The sequence below is a fragment of the Nicotiana attenuata genome, chromosome 4, assembly GCF_001879085.1.
Source record: "Nicotiana attenuata strain UT chromosome 4, NIATTr2, whole genome shotgun sequence".
NCBI lineage: Eukaryota > Viridiplantae > Streptophyta > Magnoliopsida > Solanales > Solanaceae > Nicotiana > Nicotiana attenuata.
The window spans coordinates 5722413-5729188 of NC_031992.1; positions in this window are offsets into that span (position 1 = coordinate 5722413).

The window sequence follows — 6776 nt, forward strand, 5'->3', positions numbered from 1 at the left end:
TGAAAATCCACTTTTACTTTAAGTATTTCGACTGAGTTCTTTTCTTACTTGTTCTATTCTACTTGCGAACATAGCATGTGTTAGTTTAGAAAACCATGTTTAGTTGATTTAATTGCCTATTTGCTTAAACTGCCTTAATTGCGTTACGTGAAGCATGTTAGGCTAGAATTAACTGTCTACTTGTTACGGACTTAGTATTTATTTCGATATTCTTGAGCTGTTGCTGTGTGTTTTAAATTGGGACTACGGAACGGTATTCCGGGAGATCCCCCTGCACTTTATTTTGGGACTATGGGACGGTATCCCAGGAGCTCCCCTGTATTTTACTTTTGGACTACGGAATTGCATTCCGGGAGACCCCCCTGCACTTTATGAGTTGGACTACGGGACTGCACCCGGGAGATCCACTGGACATGATGTTTATTATTTGGGACTACAGGACGGTATCCTGGGAGATCCCCGGTTGTTATCTCGGATTTGAGTTATGTTCTTTTACTGTGTTTTGTTTGCCGTTGTAATAGTTGTTGTCATCCTTATATCATGTGTTATTTAATTACACTGTCATTTTCACATTGTTATCCTGTATTATTACTTAATCTCAGTAGGGTCCTGTCCTTCCTCGTCACTGCCCGACCGAGGTTAGGCTTGGCACTTTTTGAGTACCGCTGTGGTGTACTCATGCCCCTTCTGCGCATGTTTTTCATGTACAGATCCAGGTACCTCCACCCAGGCGTATCATCCTCGAGGCGGAGAGATCTAGCAGAGAATTCGAGGTACATCTGCCGCGTCCGCAGACCAAGGAGTCTCTATCTTATTCTAGCTTTAGCAGATATCCTTCCTTTCTTACTGTTGTTTTAGACATTCTGGAGTTAGAGCAGTGTACTCATTTTGTTAGCTTGTGTTCCCGTGAGTTTCCGGGTTTTGGGATGATATTGTAGACTTCCGTGTTATGGAATTGTATATGCCAAGTGGCACCTATGCACCGTTTTAACTGTTCAAGTTGAACTATTATTTTCCGCAAGTTATTTTGTTTTTTCGCATTTTAGGCTTACCTAGTTGTAGAGACTAGGCGCCATCACGACATGTTCACGGTGGGTGAACTGGGGTCGTGACACCTCGGTTGGGTAGTGACGAGGAAGGTCAGGGCCCTACTGAGGTTAAATAAGATATAAGGTTTAACAATGTGAAATAACCAGTATAAATAAGTAACACAAGATATGAAGGACAGCAACAACTATTACAAAGGCAAGTAAAACGCAGTAAGAGAATACAACTTAGCTCCAAGATAACAACCGGGGATCTCCCAGGATACCGTCCTGTAGTCCCCAAATATAAATATCATATCCAGTGAATCTTCCGGGTGCAGTCCCGTAGTCCAACTCATAAATGTGCAGGGGGAACTCCCGGAATGCAATTCCATAGTCCCAAAGTAAACATACAAGGGAGCTCTCGGGATACCGTCCCGTAGTCCCAAAGTAAATACGCAGCAACAACAAGAATTCAATCCAATCAATTGCATATCAAAATGAAGCAGGTAATCCTAACCTAGCATGGTTCATATAATACAAATAAGGCAGTTAAGGCGAATAGAGCAATTTAGTCAAGTAGACATGCTTCTCTAGGCTACAGCAGGTTTAGTTTCCAAACAGTGTAAGCAAGAAAAGGAAGAACACAATTCAAGGCTATTTTTAATAAAAAACCAAATTTCCAATAATTAGCAAGAGTACGCACTCGTCACCTCACGTACGAGGCATTTCAATTACCACAATATAAATCCTAAGGTGAAAGGTCCCCCACACAAGGTTAGACAAGCCACTTACCTCGAACAAGTGCAAGTCAACCCGGAACCACGCCTTTGCCACGAGTATCCGACTCCAAATTGCCTAAATCTATTCAATTCAATTGCATATTGTAAATAACACCTCAAGTAACTACTCCACAATTAAATTCTAAGCTAATACGCGAAATTAGGTAAAATGACCAAAATGCCCCTCAGGCCCACATCTCGGAATCGGATAAAATTTACATTTTCAGAAACCTCGTACTCTCACGAGTCTAAACATAACAAGAACACTGAAATCGGAGTCCAAATGACCCCTCAAATCCTCATTTAAAGGCCTCTTAAACTCAAGCCCTAATTATCCATTTTTCCCAAATTTCTTATCACTAATTAGGTCTTTAATCACATAAAAACGAGTTATGAAGTCAAGGACGTTACCTTCAAGCGATTCCCTTTGTTTTCTAAAAAATCTCTCTCAAAAGCTTCAAACCCGGATGAAAATGGTGAAAGAATGGCTCAATTTCACAAAGGCAACTATTTATGTATTCTGCCCAGCGATTCCCGCATTTGCGGTCCCGCTTCTGCGGAAACTAGGTCGCATCTGCGACTTCTATTTAAAATGCCAGATTTCGCATCTGCGGAGCTCTAACTGCAGGAGCGGTTGCGCTTCTGCGAACAACTCACAGCATCTGCGGTTCGTGAGGAAATTCCCAAGTTTCGCTTCTGCGGCCACTTAGTCGCTTCTGCGGCGACGCATCTGCGGTCCCCCTACCGCAGATGCGAAAAATACCAGAAGCAGCAAAAAATACACCAGCTGCAACATCTTCTAAATTTCTCGCCAACCATCCGAAATCATCCCGAGGCCCCCGGGACCTCAACCAAAGGCACCAACAAGTCTAATACCACTCCCAAACTTGTACCAATCCTTAAAACACCTAAAACAACATCGAAACCTCAAATTAACCATGGATTCAAGCCTAAGAACTCCAAATTTCTCAAAATACGCTTTCGATCAAAAAGTCTATCAAATCTCGTCCGAATGATCTAAAATTTTGCACACACGTCCCAAATGACATAACGGAACCATTGAATCTCTCGCAAATCCATTCCGACCCTCAGATCAAAATCTCACTATCGAACCGGAAACTTTAAAATTCGACCTTTCGGCATTTCAAGCCTAAATTAGCTACGGACCTCCAAAACGCAATCCGACCACGCTCCTAAACCCGAAATCACCTAACGGAGCCAACGGAACCATCGGGTTTCCATTCCGAGGCCGTCTTCACACTATTCCGACTACGGTCAACTTTCCAACACTTAAGCTCTCATTTAGGGACTAAGTGTCCCAAAACTCTCCGAAACTCAAAACCGAATATCCCGGCAAATCAAAATAGCATAAATAAACTTGGGGGAAGCAGTTAATAGGATCGGGGCGTATATTCCAAAAATAATCGGCCGGGTCGTTACAGATTGCTGGGCAGAACACATAAATAGTTGCCTTTGCGAATTTGAGCTATTCTTTCACCATTTTCATCCAAGAAGTGAGCTTTAGGGGAGATTTTTGAGAGGGGATTCAAGAGAGCTTCGAGGAGGTAAGATTCTTGGAACCTAAACTCGTTATTATAGTGATTTTTATCATCCTAAGCATGAAAATTTAAGGAAAAGCAGTGGCAAATTGAGAGTTAGGGCTTGGTTAATTAGAGACCTTTGAGTGATGATTTGAGGGACCATTTGAGGTCCGATTTTGGTACTTTTGGTATGACTGAACTTGTGAGAGCGTGAGGTTTCTGGAAATATAAATTTTACCCGATTTCGTGACGCGGGCCCGAGGGGCATTTTGGTCATTTTACCTAATTTCACGTATTAGCTTAGAATTTCTTTGTAGAATCAGTTACTTGAAATGTTATTGACATTATGCAATTGAATTGAATAGATTTGGGCCATTTGGAGTCAAGTACTCGTGGCAAGAACGTGGTCTCGGGTTGATTATTGAGCCGGTTCGAGGTAAGTGGCTTGTCTAGCCTTGTGAGGGGGACATTCCCCTTAGGATTGGTATTGTGATAATTGAAATGCCTTGTACGTGAGATGACGAGTGCGTACTTGTGCTAATTGTTGAAAATCCTATTTTCATTAAAATAGCTTTAATTGTGTTTTTCTTTTCTTGCTTACACTACTTGGAAATTTAAGCCTGCTATTAGCCTGGAGAAACATGTCTAATTGACTAAATTGCTCTATTTGCTTTAACTGCCTTATTTGTATTACGTGAAGCATGCTAGGTTAGAATTAGTTGTTTTACTTTGGTATGAAGTTGAGTTTAATTGAGTATTCCTGTTGCTGTTGTTGTGTGTTTTACTTTGGAACTACGGGAAGGCATCCCGGGAGATCCCCTGTAAGTATTTATGATTGAGCTCAGATGCGGGATATCGAGAGAACCCTGGCACGTATATTGAGGATACCAAGAGATCCTCGGGATACCAAGAGATCCCTAACGTATATTGAGGATACCAAGAGATCCTCGGGATATCAAGAGATCCCTAGCATATATTGAGGATACTAAGAGATCCTCGGGATACTGAGAGATCCTCGATTTTTATCCTTGTGAAGAGTGGTGTTCCTTGTGATTGTTTTTGCCTCTGTTTCTGTTGTAGTTATCTTTATATCCTGTGATATTTTTACTGCTGTACTTATTTATATTGTTCTGTTCTACACTGTCGAACCTTATATTTTATTTATCCTCAGTAGGGCCCTGACCTTCCTCGTCACTACCCGACCGAGGTTAGGCTTGGCACTTACTGAGTACCGCTGTGGTGCACTCATGCCCTTCCTGCGCATGTTTTTCATGTGCAGATCCAGGTACTGCGACTCAGACTCATTACGCTCGAGGCGAGGCATTGTAGAGACTCCGAGGTATATCTGCCGCTTCCGCAGACCGAAGAGTCCCTTTCTGCTCTTGCTTTAAGTATTAACCCTTCTGTATTTTCCTTCTTTGTTAGATATTCTGGAGTTAGATATTATTAGACATTCTAAGGCTTGTGATCATGAGATTCCAGGTTTTGGGAAAAGTACTAGTGTTTGAGAGTTGATATTGTGTATGTCGATCGGCACTATTCAACACTATTTTATTCACTATTTCGGTTTTATCTGTTTTTCTTCCGCAAATTGATTTATTTTCCGGATTATTAGGCTTACCTAGTCGTAGGGACTAGGTGCCGTCACGATGGTTCACAGAGGGCGAACCAGGGTCGTGACAAGTTGGTATCAGAGCTCTAGGTTCATAGGAGTCATGAATCACAAGCCGGTTTATTAGAGTCTTGCTGATCGGTCCAGAGACATCTGTACTTATCTACGAGAGGCTATGTAACTTTTAGGAAAATTTCCACTTCTTTGATTTCCTTATCGTGCGAGATTTTGTTATCACAATTCTAAACTTATGTCTTCTATTCTCTCATAGATGGTAAGGCCACGTGCTACCCGAGATGATCAGGCACCCGTGCCCCCTACTAGAGCCGTCAGAGGATGGGGCGGGGTAGAGGCCGAGGACGCGCTCGTGGTGCAGCCAGAGCACCCGCGCGAGCTGCCAGCGAGGTGCCACCAGCAGTGTCAGCCGGAGTCCAAACACCTGATACGTCTGCTACTACTGCTCCAGCACTCCAAGAGACTCTGGCGCAGTTTATGACTATGTACACCACTCTAGCTCAGGCAGGGTTGCTTCCCTTGCTACAGCTATATCCCAGGCCGGGGGAGGAGCATAGACTCCCGCCGCCCGCACTCCTGAGTAGCGAGTACATGTTGATCAGGTCCCAGAGGCTATTCCTGTACAGCCGGTAGCCCCAGCTTAGCCTGAGCAGAGGGCAGTAGTTTCAGAGGAGGAGCAGAAGAGGCTTGAGAGGTTCAAGAAGTATCACCCTCCGACTTTTAGCGGGCTAGCCTCAGATGATATCCTTGGATTTCTTGAGGAGTGTTACCGTATCCTCCGTACTATGGTCATATCAGGATCGAGTTTCCTTCACTACCATCCAGCTTCGAGGAGCCGCCTATCAGTGGTGGCATGCTTATGAGTTAGACAGTCCAGATGAGGCAGCTTCCCTGACTTGGTTTCAGTTTTCAGATATATTCACGAGGGAGTATGTTCCCCAGAGTCTCAGGGACGCCTGGCGTGCGGAGTTTGAGCATTTTTGCCAGGGTACTATGACTGTCTCAGAGTATGTTGTCCGTTACACCGACTTGGCTAGACATGCACCAGCTTCTGTCTCTACGGTTCGCGAGAAGGTTCGCCTGTTTATTGAGGGGCTTATTCCCAGCATCAGGTCTAGCATGGCTCGTGAGTTAGAGATGGATATTTCTTATCAGTAGGTGGTGAGCATTGCTAGGAGGATTGAGGGCATGCATGCTAGGGATAGAGATGAGAGGGAGGCCAAGAGGTCTCGAGAGTCGGGCCATTATTCTGTGCCCGTGCCCCAACTGCAAGTCGTCATGGTAGGGGTCATATGAGTCTCCCCGTTCATTCAGCTCTTCTAGCAGCCAGTAGTACTCCAGCTCCTCCCAGACCTCAGGAGCCTTATTATGCACCTCCAGTATCTAGTGCACCTCTTGCACGGGGTGCTTCCAGTGGTCAGTCCAACAGACCTGGCCCGAGCCAGTCACAGCCACCACGTCCTCCCAGAGCTTGTTTTGAGTGTGGTGACACCCTTCATGTTGTGAGGGATTGCCCTAGACTTGGGAGGGCTGCACCGCCATAGACTTCTTAGCCACAGCGCGCCCCGCAGAGTTCTCAGGCTATGATCACTGCACCAGTCGCTACCCCACCTACTCAGCCAGCTAGAGGTGGAGGTCGGGGAGGTAGAGGTCGCCCACGAGGGGGAGGCCAGGCCAGATACTATGCTCTTCCTGCCCGTACTGAGGCTGTCGCCTCCGATTTTGTCATCACAGGTACTATCTTGGTCTGTCACAGAGATGCATCGGTTCTATTCGATCCAGGCTCCACTTATTCTTATGT